General features: G+C 37.6%; 1 pseudogene; it reads right to left on the bottom strand.

Moving 5' to 3' along the window:
* The window catches only part of LOC102924087 (BTB/POZ domain-containing adapter for CUL3-mediated RhoA degradation protein 2-like), a 56,184-nt pseudogene extending 50,074 nt beyond the window's left edge, over nucleotides 1-6,110 (bottom strand).
* Nucleotides 6,111-16,659: the final 10,549 nt, after the last annotated feature.

Here is a 16,659-nt window from a genome sequence, read left to right on the forward strand (position 1 = left end):
GGGAGTCCAGAGAGAGAGGAGGGATTGTATGAGCGAGAATTGTTGAGACCATGATTGGAAAAAGCACAGGGACAAATAGCCAAACTAGTGGAAACACATGAACTATGAACCAATAGCTGAGGAGCCCCCAACTGGATCAGGCCCTCTGGATAAGTGAGATAGTTGATTAGCTTGAACTGTTTGGGAGGCCCCCAGGCAGTGGGACTGGGACCTGTCCTTAGTGCATGAGCTGGCTGTTTGGAACCTGGGGCCTATGCAGGGACACTTTTCTCAGCTTGGGCGAAGGGAGGAAGGGACTGGACCTGCCTCAGTTGAATCTATCAGGCTGAACTGAATCCCCAGGGGAGCCCTTGCCCTGGAGGAGATGGGAATGGGGGGTGGGCTGGAGGGAGGGGGGGGCTGAAGGAGAGAGGATAGGGGAATCTGTGGCTGATACGTAAAATTAAATTAAATTATAAAATAAATTAAAAAATAAAATAAATAAAACATTTGTGTTGGAATTTTATCTTTCTCTCCTACATGAAATTCATTATAAATAAAGTGAGTGGAGAGTCTGGAGTAAAAACTGAAGCCGAATCTTCAGAACTACACTGCGGCCAGAGGAAAGAGAGCTGGTTCTGCTTCCAATTACATATACTGAACCTGAACTTACAGATATGAATCAAGACTTATAAACTCCTAATGACTTGGCTCAACACTGAGAATGGAAACAGATCATGAGTACCATACTGTACAGAACACGATAACAGTTTACTTCCCCTGCTTCCAGCGTTGAAACTGTAAGACTTATCTTTCTAACCTGCAATGAATGCTTAAAGCTGAAAATACTACCAACAAATGTTGTGCAAACAGTCTACAACTCTGTGGTAATATTGTGTCCCCCAGTATATTGTGTATTCTAATAAACTTATCTGGGGTCAGAGGAGAGAACAGCCACTAGATAGACATAGAGACCAGAAAATGCTGGCATACACACCTTTAATCGTAGCATTCGGAAGGAAGAGATGTTCTGGATCTCTGAGTTCAAAGCCACACTGGAAAGAGCCAGGCATGGAGATACATGCCTTTAATCCCAGGAAATGATGGCAGGAAGCAGAAAGGTATATAAGGCGTGAGAACCAGGAACTAGAGCCTGTTAAGCTTTTAGGCTTTTGAGCAGCAGTTCAGCTGAGATCCACTTGGATGAGGACTCAGAGATTTACAATTTGAGGAAACAGGATCAGCTGGGAAGTTAGCAAGGTGAGGTTAGCTGTGGCCTATTCAGTCTCCCTGATCTTTCAGCATTCACTCCAATACCTGGCTCTGGGTTTGTTTTTATTAATAAGACCTTCTAACAATTCATGCTACACAACTCATTAAAATTTTGCTTGTGGTTTTTCAAATTTAGGAAACAATGAATGCAGCATGAATTCAGTAATATTGTAGTTTGAACTTTGGATTTTGTTCTTTCCCAGGTAAGCAATATATTCTATAATTCTCTCTCCTGATATTGAACAATATCAATGAGCCTCAGCTTCTAGTAAACAATGAAATAAAAAAAGGAACCAATACTCCACGTTCCATTCTGCAAGTAGGAATAGTTAGGTGTAATACATGCATTTTCAACATATATCTTCAATTTATGGGTTCATGGGCATAAAATTTTTATCATAAATTGAAGAGTAAATGTGTGTGTGTGTATGCTGTTTCTCTCATGCATACAAACATATTGATAATAAATTTGAATTTATAAGTTGGAATACAAAACTTAATTAAAACAAATAATAAAATAGAAAATTCATAATAATATAAAACATACAAATGTGATATTTTTCACATTTTTATTGTACATACTTGATTTTCTTGTGATGATATGAGAGGATACCATGACTACAAAATGAGAGGAAGTGACCTCAGTGAAGAAGGTGCTGTGACAAACCATTAACTTACTACATAAGGAATAGTTTATGAAAAGCACTGGGATACATGCTGGATTGCAAATAACTGAGACAGCTGCTAAATGACCATTAGATGGGTAGCATGTAAAATGTTGATAGATTATATAAAGGCAAGTCTATTAATAAGATAGAATAAAACTCTAGGACATTCAATCATGCTTCTCCAAATAGCACATACACAATTTAAAGCTTACAATTTTTCAATTTTTTTATTTCTGAATAGTTCCAGTTCATATTTTCAGGCCATACCTAACAGTTACTAACTGAAATGAAAAAATAAAACAAACTGTTGATAAGAGTTGTGTGTGTGTGTGTGTGTGTGTGTGTGTGTGTGTGTGTGTGTGTATAATTGGAGTTGATTGACATAGGGAATAATGTTCCTCTAAGAATCCATAAGTTAGTTAATAAGAAGCCTAGTGCCAGGTATGTGATACCTCTCATTGGGTTGTTGTTCAGAAGTATCCTAAAGATTTCAAAATATAAGACAGGTTATTGTCATTATTCATAGTTGTACATGAGCACTTTGTGGTAAGATCCTTTTGCTGAAGATGCCACACACATTGATAAATTGATATGTATAAATCACATTTGATACTAAGAAGCTACCTCTCTTCTGGCTAGTTTCTATGGTACCAGAAGGAACTATGTGGAATGATGTGGGGGAAAAGACATTAGTAGTCTTACCTAGCTGTGAACCTTGTGAACTACAATAATGGCTCATTGTCATGTCAAGATATGTCCACTGGTGAAAGAGGGACACAAATATTATAGAGGTTACTAACCACTTTCTGATTGGATTTAAGTCCTGCGCCATAGGAAGAAACAAATGTTTGGTACTGTAAACCCAACCAAGAACCACACTTGGGGTGCCTACAGGACCTAGGGGTGAACCTATTTCTATTATTCTACTAAATGGGCATAGTATCAAACTGTATTCTAAATGCACATTGTAATTACCCATAAATTAGTGAATCTTTCAAACCTCATCAGAGAAGTTTCTTTGTGCAGTAGAGAGTGCCTAGTAAAAAACTCACAACTTATTATGTATTGCTGCTTTGTAAAAGACAGAATAAGCAGGTCATGAAGAAGAGAGGAAGAGAGGGAAAACAGGAGAGAGAGAAAAAGGATGAAATGAACACAAGTATGGAGAAAGAAGACTATGCAAAGGGAAGAGGAAAGGAGGAAGAAGAGAAAACAATAGGCTGGGAGGTGGTATCAGACAGAAGTGCTAGCTCTTCACTTCCTTTTCAAGAGTCCAGGGAGTTAGGTATTTCATTGTAAGGGAGGCATCATCATCAAAAAGGAAGAAGCATGGAACACTTGAAGAATTCCCCCTCACCCTGTCATCATACATCACACATAGACACAGACACACAGACACAGACATGTGAACACACACACACACACACACACACACACACACACACACACACACCACAGATATAAGACAGAAGGCACTGAGAAGTCCTATTGAATCATAGTAGATAGATGTGGTACCATTTGAGTCAACTTGGGGAAAGCAAAGGCTTGTTCTAAGGCAGTGGTTCACAACCTTCCTAATGCTGCAACCCTTTAATACAGTTCTTCATCTTGTGGTGACACCCAACCATAAAATTACTTGTATTGCTGCTTCTTAACTGTAATTTTGCTACTGTTATAAATTATAATGTAAATATTTGTGTTTTCTAATTTATCTTAGGTAATCTCTGTGAAAGGTCAAAAGGGGTCAAGACTCACAGGTTGAGAACTGCTGCCCTACTTCCTTTGTGTTGTTTTGGTATACTTAAGGGGAAAGAATTTACATCCACAGAAAAAAATGAGATCTCTCAAGAAAGTCTCTCTGAATTCTTATGGTGCTACTCCTCTCCTCCCCACCATGCTGCTCTTATGTCAACCATGTAAGACTCAACCTCCCTGGATATGCTTGATTCTTGCTGAAATAGTGGGAAGCTGAAAAATCGAGACTATTTCCCCTGAGGAGTGGCATCAGATCATCAGATTGTGGCTACCCAGATATCTGTCAGAGTATCAAGTAAGGAAACAGAAATGAGAGTAGAAAGTCTTACTTCCCATAAAGAGAGTAACATTCCCTCCTAGTGCTAGCTGCCAGTTTGGCCCTATTCTGGCCCTCAGGTCAGAAGGGTCCAATGAGCTACTTCTAGACTTCCATTTATGTATTCTAGAGAATATGACTTCACATCAGTAGAGTGAGAACATAATTCTGGCTAATTATCTAGGTAAAACCTCAAGGTAACGTGTGAACTTCTTCCAACCACAAGTGCAGGAAGAACCAGACCAATCTTACTTCAGAAGATATTTTCTCAGAAGTACATGTAGGTTCCTGTGGTGGCTTATGCAGATTTAGCATTCCATTTCTGGAGGCTGGTAGAAATGAAACCTTTTGTGAGGGGATGCATTAGTTACTTTTATGTCTCTGTGATAAAACACTCTGACCAAGGCAACTTATAGAATAAAGAGATTACTTAGGGTTTATTTGATCCAAGGGAATAAGAGTGCATCATTGCAGAGAATCATGGCAGTAGGCACAGTGTCAAGAACAGCTGAAGGCTGACATCTTGAATTACAAGCAGAAAACATAGCCCAAACTGGGCATGACATGTGCCTTTGAAACCTCAAAGCCCATCTCCAATAACATACTTCCACCAGCAAAATCACATACCTCTTAAGCCTTCGAAACAGTGCCACCAACTGGGAACCAAGTTTCAAATGTCAGAGTCTGTGAGGGATAATCCTATCCTAATCACCACAGGTGCTTATACTTGTATTAGCAGGGACAGCATCCTAGTATTCTAATAACATTTAGGGAAAGACTGTGAATGAAGTTTTAATGTATACTTAAATAGCAGAAAGCTAAGGATTCAGTCCTGGCTGTTTTCTTTTGGTCCTTCAGAGATACAGTAAGTGCCATTGGATTTTTTTGTCCAATGTATCAAGAAATTCTCAACTTGAGAGAAGCATTTTCAATTAACATAGCAAAGGAGATTCAAGCCCTGTCAGCAGCACACAGGAGTGTTTTAGGAAGATCTCAGTATAAGCCCCATCTCAGAGCACAGAAAGTCCCAAATGACGCTCATCATACTTTCCATAAAATGTCTCAGAGAGCATATTCAATTTTGTAAAACTTAGCAGCTGCCTTCTTCTCAAAAATCTCTGAGAGTTAGAGTCTTGATCTGAAGGACTGAGAGCAACTAAACAGAGGGAGTTTAATTTGATTTTCAGAGAGAAGATTTCTAATTATTTCTGACCACCAATGTGAAGACTATGGTGCTGAAGTGGCACATCTGCGCTGGAACAGATGTGACAATAATCCTGGTTTATTGTGAGAAAACTCAATGGAGCCCATTTAGTAACCTTATGTGCCACCAACTTACTTGTGGTGGTATATTGTGTACCCTAATAAATTTGCCTGAAGATCAGAGAACAGAACAAGCTACTAGATTAAACATAGAAGCCAGGCAGTGGTGGCACACACCTTTAATCCTAGCACTTGATATCTCATACCTTTAATCCCAATACTTGGGAGTCACATGCCTTTAATCCCAGCACTAGGAAAGTTGAGACAGGAAATGATATGGGTGGGCAGAGAAAGGTATGTAAGGCATGAGGAGACAGGAACTAAAGTCCCTTCAGCTGAGGGAAGCTTTTGAGACTGAGGAGTCCTAGAGGTAAGAGGTGGCTTGTTCCTTTGTCTCTTTGATCTTTCAGCATACACCCCAATATCTGATACTGGGATTTTTATTATAAGACCTTTTAACATTCATGTTACACTTACTTTCTCCTATTATTGTTGGGGATGTGAATTCAATTTCTGAAAGTTTTGCTTCAGGCCAGCAAAGTGATGGCAATTTGGCCCTGTCTAACAAAACAAGAATACCTGTGAACAAATATTGAGGTGACTTTCAAACTGCAGAAATCTCAGAATCTGACTCTGTGCTGCCTGTCAGCACTGAAATATTCAAGACTGTGACTGAAGTCTCTAACTGAGGCATTCATGAATTACTCCTACAGGGAATGCAGGAACTGGAAAGTGAAGATATTATTCTGAAATAATTTACCTAAGGTCAACAGAGTAAAAAAGACTGGAACAGCGCCAAGAGCAAAGGTGAGACGCGTATTCTCAATAGATATTGTCCGAGTTTGGGCTGTCACCATGGTAAAACATTCTAACCAAAAGCAATTTGTGAGAGGAGGGAAATGGAGAGATGATTCAGTGGTTAAGAGCACTGGCTACTCTTCCAGAGTACACGGGTTTGATTTCTAGCACCATCATGGTGGATCACAACTATTTGTAACTCCAATCTCACAGAGTCCAATGCCTTCTTCTGGCTTTTATGGGCACTTTGCATACACACAGTGCACAGACATACATGCAGTCAAAACACTAACATACCTAAAATTAATAATAATAATAATAATAATTTTAAAAGAAATGTAAGTAAGGAATGGGTTTACTTCAGCTTACAGGTTTCTTCCTCTCAGATGATTGGAGGACATGCCAAGTTCACAGTGAAAGCTAGCTAGAACTAATACCAAGGGTCCTGTACTGAAAAAACAGAGGAGACTCTACAGCATTTTGGACACTATCTCTCATGCAGTCAGTCCTAGAGCCACGGAATCTACTAATTAGAGGCATTTGGGGCTTTGTTGCACTTGCATTTCTTCTGTGACAGTTAACTTTAGTTTAAACTGGATATTATTAAGGTTCAGGATGATAGTTTTTTGTTTGTTTTTTGGGTTTTTTGTTTGTTTGTTTGTTTTTGTTGTTTTGTTTTTTAGTCTGGAATAGAAAATTGCTCTAGGCAATTTGTCTTTGGATACTTTTAAAACCAGAAGTAAATCACTACCTGGGTCAGATATAGGAGGTATTCTGTATTCTTAGCCTGGTGCAGCTAACTCAATGCATGAACTAAATCTTGTGTTCCAAATGCCTATAATAGTTTCCTGGAAAATAGAGTGTTGTTCTCTTGAAGTGGTGCCCATAAGCTTTTAGCTAGTTCTGATTTTTCCGTCCTGGACAACCAGAATCCAATTTCTTAAAAAGCTTCCTAATTAGGTTATTTTGAGTATAACTTGACCAAATAGTAGAGGATACATCAACAAAAATGTTTTAGATAAATAAAAGTGGGAATTTAGCTCAAAGATGATTTAAATTCTAGGTTGTTTGAGTTGAGTTGCTTCCGACTGGATAAGACATACACAAATTCTACAGTATAGACTGCAAAAGGGAACAGCCAGGTATGACAGTTCATGCCTGTGCTCCTGGCCATTGGGAGTTTGAGTAGAAGGCTTGCCACAAATTAAGGTCTCACTTGAGGGAAAAGTTAAACAGTATCTTCTGAGATGTTCTAGATAACTAAATTAGAAGTGCTTTTTCTAGAAGACAAAGTGGTAGACTATGAAGTTAAGAATTTATTGAAAAGAACTGCCACATCTACCAACCACTATAACTTATAGTATATGCATTCAGGAAGTTCTAACATGCAGCATTTCTCAAACCTGATCAACAAGAAGAAGGAACTGAAGGCTTTTAATATTTTATAACCTTCTAAGATCACGTGGGTAGTAAGGGGCCCTTTAGGAACAGAGACTTGGCCTGAATTCATCAAGGCTCATTGTGTCATGCTTCATATGCTCAGGAAAATCTTTTGTTTCTCATGACCCCATCATGCCTCTCAGGTAACAAGAAGGAGGGTCTGTGGCCAAGTTATGAAATTATACATAATTCTAAAAAGTAACTGCATGGTTTGCATATTTACTGTTACCCAAAGGTCCCAATACAGCAGTGTTAGAGTAGGAACTTTGTTAGAAGATTAGATTACAAATTATTTATTTACTTGGAGCTTACTGAGCCCTGGAAATGTGTCCAAAGCTTTTAGAGGTAGGCTATCTAGTAGAAGTAGATCATTGGAAGCATGCCTTTGAGCAATATATTTTCTCTCCTATCCTTTATTCTCCTGACTTTCCCTGGCTGCTAGCTATGAAGTCAATCACTCTGTTCCATCATGTACTTCTTGCCATAATGTTTGTTCTATCTCACCCCAGTCTCATAGAGATAGGCCAAGTGACTGTAATAACTAATCTTGTTTGTAAAGTTAACTTGCTCTAGAAAGGCTAGCTATTGGGCATTCCTATGAGGAATTTTCTTGGTCACATTATTTGAAGTACAAAAGACCCACCCTAAATAACATTACCTTCCAATGACAATCCAGATTTTTTAAAAAAGGAGATTGTTATGTGTTATTTTGTTTGTGTTCTGACAAATAAAGCTTCACTGCATATCAGAGGGTGGAACAAGTCACTAGTTAAGCATAGAAGCCAGGCACACACCTTTAATCCCAGCACTTGGGAACAGGAAGCAGGAAGATCAGGAATTCAAGGCCACCCTGATCTACACCAGACTGAACCAGTCTAAAAGAGAAACAGAGCCTGGTGGTAGTGGTACAAGCCTTTAATCCCAGTATAAGGGAAGTGGAGACAGGAATATAAGGTGGTTGGAGACAGGTGCTTGGCCCCCCATTCGGTCTGAGAATTTATAGAGGTGAGAAGTGGCTGCTGCTCTGCTTTTCTCATCTTTAAGCTTTCACCCTGGATATCTGACTTTTTTTAATCTGGTTTTTATTATTTATCATGCCTTCATTCTTGTTGGCAAGTTAATCTTTTCTTTTGTTGGCATTGTTTCATTCTTTCGTCTATGTCAGAATCAGCATCTCTAGGTATTCAATGTAGACAAAAGACCAGCATCTCTACAAGAGTCTCTTAGGCCTTTAGCAGCAGATTGAGATCACTAAGACATTGTTTATGAACTGAGAAAATACAAAATTCTTAATTTTCCTAGTGTGAGACATCCCATGTTGAACTAGCCAAGCTATATCACATAAGTCAATTTAATGAATCTCCTTTGTAATACATGTTCATTTTACTGTTTTTATTCCTCTAAATAATGCTAACAGACTGACCATGAACTAAAATTTCTGAGCCAAAATAAATATTTTCTTTTTACAATTTTTTTTTGAGATTTTGTCACAGCAACAGGCATCTAACTAGCAAAGTGACATGGAAGATAAACTCTTTTAGAGACTGTATGTTTTCTTCCTTAAATCCTCATGTCCTGAGTCCTTGAGAACTGCCCAGATGGAAGTAGTTCTTTTCAGGCCATACAAATCCTCATATTCTTTTTTATCTAACTCTGGAATCTGAAGTGCTGCCACATAATCATATGTGACCTTCTGTGTCCTACTCTAAGCAAAAAATACAGAATAACTCCCCTTAATATTGCCTATGCACTCTGCACAGGTCCCCTGAATACACTATCCTTTATCTGGTTCCTTTGTGGTATGAGTGTTACCTCTATACAGACATTTTTATATGCATTTCTCAACTATCTTCAACAAACTGTCCAAGTGTATTACAAATTTTCCAAGTAGTGCAGTCTGATTTTCCACATAATATTGTTTTAAAATGTAGCCCTAAAGTCAGAGATGGCTTTTTAAATCATCCTGATATTCTAAATCATCATCATTCTGTAAAGTTAATTATTCAAAACAAACCACTGATTACATATACAAATGCATGAGTGACACTAGGTGGTCTATGACCAATACTTCTCTCATAACTCTGGAGACCATAGGAACATGGAAATACCACAGGAATCACTATGTAGGTAAGCAGCTACAGAATGCAAGTCCCTTCTTTTTTTTTTCTTTTTTCTTTTTTTGGTTTTTCAAGACAGGGTTTCTCTGTTTACTTTGCGCCTTTCCTGGAACTCACTTGGTAGCCCAGGCTGGCCTTGAACTCACAAAGATCCACCTGCCTCTGCCTCCTGAGTGCTGGGATTAAAGGCGTGCACCACCACCGCCCGGCACAAGTCCCTTCTTTTAAGAATTTTAAAAAGAAGTCCTACTCTGAGGTATAAAATACTTCCTGGGAGAGTGTGTTAGTTCTGCTGATCAAACAAACAAAACAATAGCTGACCATCCCAAGTACTTGTTCTTGGTTGCAGTATATTTAAAGCACCAGTACACATTTTCAAGAGGTTCTATAATGTAGTAGGTAGCAGAAGCTCCCAGGAAAGATATTTATCAGACTGCAAAATGCAGGAGAACTTCTCAGACTGCAAGGATTGTGAAGGTTATTAAAAGGACATTGAAGAAAATTTCCATTGGGTGAAGAAGGCAGAACCTCTTCTGCAAAGACTGACAGTATTATTTTAAACTACATGTGCTCCTTTAGTAAAAAAAAAATTTCCAGTCAAATAACAGATACTCCAAGAAGATTAAATGAATTTGAGGTCATGCAGGACTCCAAAGAAGCTCTTCAAATAAGTGGAGAGTTATTGATTTAACACATTATAGTTACTTATTACTAGGTAATTATTACACAATGGAATCATTTATGTGAGAGAGTGCAATAGTCTATCCCTACCCTGTCTACCTCCCTTTGGGGTAATCCATGCCCAGGCTTTAACTTTTGCACAGTAGCAACAGTGATGATTATGTTGGAGACAGTGGAGCTAAAACATGTAAAACATTGAAGCAGCTTGGATTCCTGAGTAATCTGAACATTGATATCTCCTAGATACTTTTTTAATGTACAATAAAAAATGCCATACACTGAGTGCTCATACAAGAGAAATGAACCATCTCACAGTTTTGGAAGACAGAAGTCCAAGCACAAGGCCAACAGCCTTGGTTTCTTTTACAACTCTCTCATTGGATGTAGTTGACCACATTTTCTTTGTATTCTGTGCTTGGCCAACAGTGTTCATGCACTAAACAACTATTCTCATAAGGGCATCATGATGATCCCCAAATGTATGATCTTATTTTGCTTATCCACGTCTTTAAAGCTTCTATCTTCCAGTACAGTTGTATTATGAGATACTAAAGGTTGGAAGTAGAACACGTGACTTAGGAAACAGACAAAATGCAGCCTGTAATACACTGCAAACTCAAAAAGGATAGTGTACACAAAAATAAATTGTTATGTTCTTTTTGTCTCTTTTGTAAATATACTGTTATTAGAAGATTAAGGAAGAGGGGTCGGAGACACAGTTGAACAATTAAGAGCACATATTTCTTGTGCAAAGGACCAGATTCAGTTCCAAAAGCTGACTCAGAATTGCTTATAACTCCAGCTCCAGGGAATCCAACACCCTCACAGGCTTTCAAAGGCACCGTCACTTATGTGCACACACCCACTGACTTTTTAAAGAGATTTTAGGTTTCAAAAAAGACTTTGGATTTTTAGAGATATTGAATTTTAAAGTGTTTGGATTTGTAAAAACTGTGACATTTTTAGTGCGTAAAATATTTTGCATTGTGGTGTTGATATTAAAGTTTGATCTTGGACATGAAAAAAGGAAAGATTGTGGCTTAATAGTAATGTGCTTGTGTGTCAGTTGACAAAGGATCAATCCTATAACCAAGTAAGCAGAGCAAGCCAGTAAGCAGCATTCATCCATGACCTCTGCATCAACTTCCACCTCCAGGTTCATGCACTGCTTGACTTCCTGTCCTGACTTATTTTGATGATGAACTCTGATGTGGAAACTTAAGCCAAATAAACCCTTTTCTTCTCAAGTTTCTTTGATCAAAGTGTTTCATCACAGCAATAGTAACCCTGAGACACACACACACACACACACACACACACACACACACACACACACACGCGCGCGCGCGCATATTTACTGCTTTAAAAGAATTACTCTCATCTTGTCCTACTTCAGTTGTTCTCAACCTTCCTAATTCTGTGAGCCTTTAATACAATTCCTAATGTTGTAGTGACCCCAACCATAAAATTATTTTCATTGCTACTTTATAACTGTAATTATGCTACTCTTATGAATTGTAAATATCTATTTTCTGATGGTCTCAGGAGACCCCTGTGAAAGGGTCTTCATCCCCCAAAGGGATTGTCCCGCAGGTTGAGAACTATTGTCCTTCTTTCTTTTTGTTGTTGTTGTTGTTGTTGTTTGAAACAGTATCTCTCTATGTAGCCATAGATGACCTAGAACCCTGTACATAGAACAGGCTAGTCTCAAAATACCAGAGATCTGCCTGCATCTGACTCCCTAGTGTTAAGATTAAAGACGTATGCCACTATGTCCAGCACAATGTACTTTCTTAATAGAGTTTTGCTTGTGTTTCACAATATGTATGTTCTTATATTAGTAAAAGTCATAGTCTCACTTTCATACATGCATTTATACCCAAATCCATTTGCTAGATCTTGCTGTTGTTTTTTAATGTTTATTTTTTATTTCTATCAACTTACAAAGAATTGAGTTTCTTTATAATGGTTTTCAAATAAAATTTGTTTTTGTTATTGTCTCCCTCTGCTTCTCCATCCACATCTTATCCCTAGTAGCCTTTTGACTTTTATGTCACATGTGCCCTTTTCCCCACTCCTCTTTTGACAATCAGTCCATATCTTTGTGCTTAAAATTTTAACTAGCAACACTTCTGAAATTATACATGTGGTATTTTAGGGGGTTATGAAAATTTCTAAATTCAGCTGGGAGGTGGTGGCATACTCCTTTAATCCCAGCACTCGAGAGGCAGAGGCAGGTGGATTTCTGTGAGTTTGAGGCAAGCCTGGGCTACAGAGTGAGTTCCAGGAAAAGCACAAAGCTACACAGAGAAACCCTATCTTGAAAAAAAAAAAGAAAACAAAAGCAAAAAAAAATTCTTAATTCCATTTTAAGCTTTTCTGTATTTTTGTTTAAATTTATTTGAAGTTATTAAAATTTAGATATTATATATTAGAAGTAGTTATATTTTGTTTACATTCATATTTTTGGTCCTGGTTAAAAGCCTTTATCATGTGTGTGTCTTATTATCTAGCAAAGATATACTCTTTTATTCATAATATATTCACTTATTTACTTTGAATTTTAATGCTTTATTATAATAAACAATAGAATTGATTATAGCACAAAGCCTACCTTATGTGCCAAGTTTGAAGTAGAAGTTTTCACCATTCTCTCAAGAGATGATGACTGCTATAGGTTTCTTCTACATTTATTTTATGTGATCTTTTTTCTTACTATTTGAGTATCATTTTGGACTTATAGGATTATTACAACAATATATAAAAAAAAGTAAACACATATCCCCCAGCTATTTCTTCCTATTATTAGCAACTTACCATCTGTAGTTTACAAAAATAAATAAGCCAAATTTGATACATTGTTACTAAGAAATGCATACTTTTTATTCACACTTCCTTAATTATTCACGTAGTTTATTTTTGTTTCATATTTCCCAAGAACGCAAAACCATGGTACTTTTACTAATTATGTCATCTGATTTTGACTGTGCCAGCTAACATAAATCAGTGGTAATTTTTTTGATTCTATTAGAAATTTATTTTGTTCTATTAAATTGAATAATATGTATTTAGATTTCTTGGTTTACTCAAGTAAATTATAAAAAATATTAGCAAATCTGAATAAAGTCTCTTCTCACTAATTCATCTATTCACCAAATATTAGTTGGATTTTTCCTCTTTGAAAGGCACTGTTATTGGGCTACAGTACATTGAAAAGTAAGATATATAACTTCCCAGAGAATACTAAAGTCTAGGATAGGCTATCGTATAAGGAATAGTGAGGATGGCTTGCAAGTCATGATGAACAGATGAAAAGAAAGGACAAGAGAAGAAGAGGGGATCAAATTGTCAACATCCAAGTACAAACATCTCAAGCCAATGAATTTGAGGGTTTGGGGAAACCACATTTCTTTTTGTGGGATGAATTTCTTTTAAACTACAGAGACAAAAGAGAAAAGCCTAGAATAAAAATTGCTCTGAGCACCTTGGGATTCTGGTTAAACCAGAGAGAAATCCCCAGATGCTGTTCAAGTGAACAGTGCTGTGGGGTACTGTCTTGGCCCAGATGAAATCAGTGCATGTAGTTAAGTGTTCTATCCTCAAGGGCTGCAAACAAGAAATGTAGGAATCCCTTGAGTTGCTGTCCATAATCCACAAGTGCATTATTGTTTTTCCTTGCCTGGAAGAACTAGATTGTACTCCATTATAATGGAATAAGCAGCAGGTGATCTGCATTTCCATTTGAACTGAAAGCATTTTAAAATATGAAAAGTGTTATATGCCTTATTCCACATATATTTATTCTAGAGCTGATAAAATTGTATAGACAGAAGAAATGTTACTGGCTTCTGGGAGTTAAAGGGAAAGGGAAAGAAGTGAATAAATGAAAATCTGAGGAAATCTGAGACTTAACTAACCTGGCCAGGGTTGCCATCTATGACTTGTTATGGTAATATGAACATTACTTTAAAAATGTCATGCTCAGTTCACACACACACACACACACACACACACACACACACACACACACACACACACACAATTATTGAAGACAAAAGTATGGGTGAGGACGATGAGGTGGTATATATGGGATCTTACACTGTTTATAAAGAACTGCCAGAGCTATTCTGACCCTATGATCAGATGTTGCAGTTCCTAGTGATGGAAAGCAGTTGGAATGCTGCATTACATTTTAGAAAACTGAGAGTGGTGCAATGAAGGGAATATGGCAAGAGAGGTAGGAGCAGAGGATTTCTAAGTTTCAAACTCACAGGAATTTCATATGTTTGAGGCAATGCTCCCAAGCATAAATATTTATGAATAAATAGTCTTATAGTATATCATGGTAGTAAGAACAGCACATGTGTGTGGATGCTTAATTAAACAAAATAAGGGACCTGTTAACAGTTGTCAACTGCACAGAAGTGATGATGACCTATGGTTTTTAAATTATTATTTTAACTAAACATAAAGAACACACCAAAAGAGCTGGAATGACAGCTCAGGGTTAATGCTCTTGCAGAGGACCTCAGTATTTTATAACTCCACCTCCAGGGCTCTGACACCATCTTCTGGCCTCCCTAGCCAACTGCACACATAATAACACACACACGCACACACACACACACACACACACACACACACACACACACGTACAACCATACACATATTTTTTTTAAAAAAATCAGTTTTTTAAAAAAAGAGACTAATGTGAAAAGTGTGCTTTATAATGAGCCACATATAGTAAGGGCACTATTTCATGAATATACCTATCTACAATTTAAATGTATAAGTGAAAAGAGTTTAAAATATTGTACACACTATGAATGAGGGTTATAAATATGTTCTGAGAAATATAATGTCAAAAAAGCTCAAAAAAGGCCAAGTCTCCCATTCTCAGTTTCTTCCCTGGAGAAAAGACATCTTTTAGAGAAAAATTTTCTGAAGACTAATGCTACCTGATGAAGAGACAATACAAGAATTTGAGCTTCTTACCTGTTGTAAGTGTTGCTATCTAGGGTTAACTGAAACCTAAAATCATTTTCTGCAATTGTTTTACTTAAGAAAACACTTGCTCATCATAGAAAACAAAAGAAAAATCCTGTGAATATTTAATTAACAAGCTAGGGTACAGTAAGAAGACATTTAAGAGTGAGGATTCCGGAATCAACCCACTGAGAATAGGACATCTAATAGAGTGCTACTCCACTATGTACTCACTTTTAGCAGGCTCTAGGGCCTAGAGTATAGGCAGAATGTCATGATCAATAGCATCCTTCATTTCAAGCATGTGGGGCTGGCATTTCCAGAGAGTTTTGTGTCTATAGCTAAGAGACACACATGAGTGACAAAAGAGTTCAGCCAGAGGTTCTGATAGTTGTCAAATGGACAACCTGAGGGAAGACTTAATAAGATTTTTCAGTAGAGAAGAAACAACCCAAGCTTTCTCTACTCTTGTGAGCAGTTTTGGGAAGCCACAGAGCATCATCTACATATACAGTCAGAATAGAGGAGGGACCAGGTCTTGTCAGAACTTATGGTGAGTATATTAATATGGTTGCACATACCAAATTATAGGTAGGGAAGACACCACAGAATCTAGCTTCCCTATCTGCTTGTATCCCTTGGAGACTCTGGGGTTTGCTGTTTGCATATGAGGCTCATTGAATTTCTACCAGGGCAACAGAAGAACCTGGTTGCAAATCAGGAGAGGAAAATAATGCAGATAATGCAGTCTCCACTGGATATCATCAGGAAGACCCTGGGGTCTGGGAGATGGAAACTTTTCTCTCCATATATAAGAAGACCTACAGAAACCTGCTCATAAGATTTGTGTAAGCAGTGTAAACAGGACAATCAAGCAAATATATCCCTTCTCTACTTCCATATCTGAAACTCTTCAGGAAAATAAAGGCTTTAGTCTGAAGAATAGATCAAGCTAGCAAAATGATGGGACATAGATCCTATCAGTGTTAAATAAAAATATCTTGAGAGGACAAAAATTATAACCACTATCTTAGATTTAGGACTGCTCTGAGTCCCATTTTATTTTAATTGCCACTTCTGGGAAGGCCCATGGCTTAGAAGACTTATAGGAGTCAGTCTACCTCACTTTCATATTGTTTCTTTCAGAAATAGAGCTTCTTTTGAGTCTAATAGACTCAGGTTTAAAAAAAAAATGATTACAGGCAGTACCAGTAGTAAAATGAAGACTATAGGCTGCTACTGAGTTTTTTTCATTCTGTAAATGGATATTTCCTGTGTGATTACCCCATACCAAACAACCCACACAGAGGCCAAATATGAATTATAAATGCTCAACCAATAGCTCAGGCTTGTTACTAGCTAACTCTTCTGTTGCTGGAGAGCT

The sequence above is a fragment of the Peromyscus maniculatus genome, chromosome X (genome assembly GCF_049852395.1).
Source record: "Peromyscus maniculatus bairdii isolate BWxNUB_F1_BW_parent chromosome X, HU_Pman_BW_mat_3.1, whole genome shotgun sequence".
Taxonomy (NCBI): domain Eukaryota; kingdom Metazoa; phylum Chordata; class Mammalia; order Rodentia; family Cricetidae; genus Peromyscus; species Peromyscus maniculatus.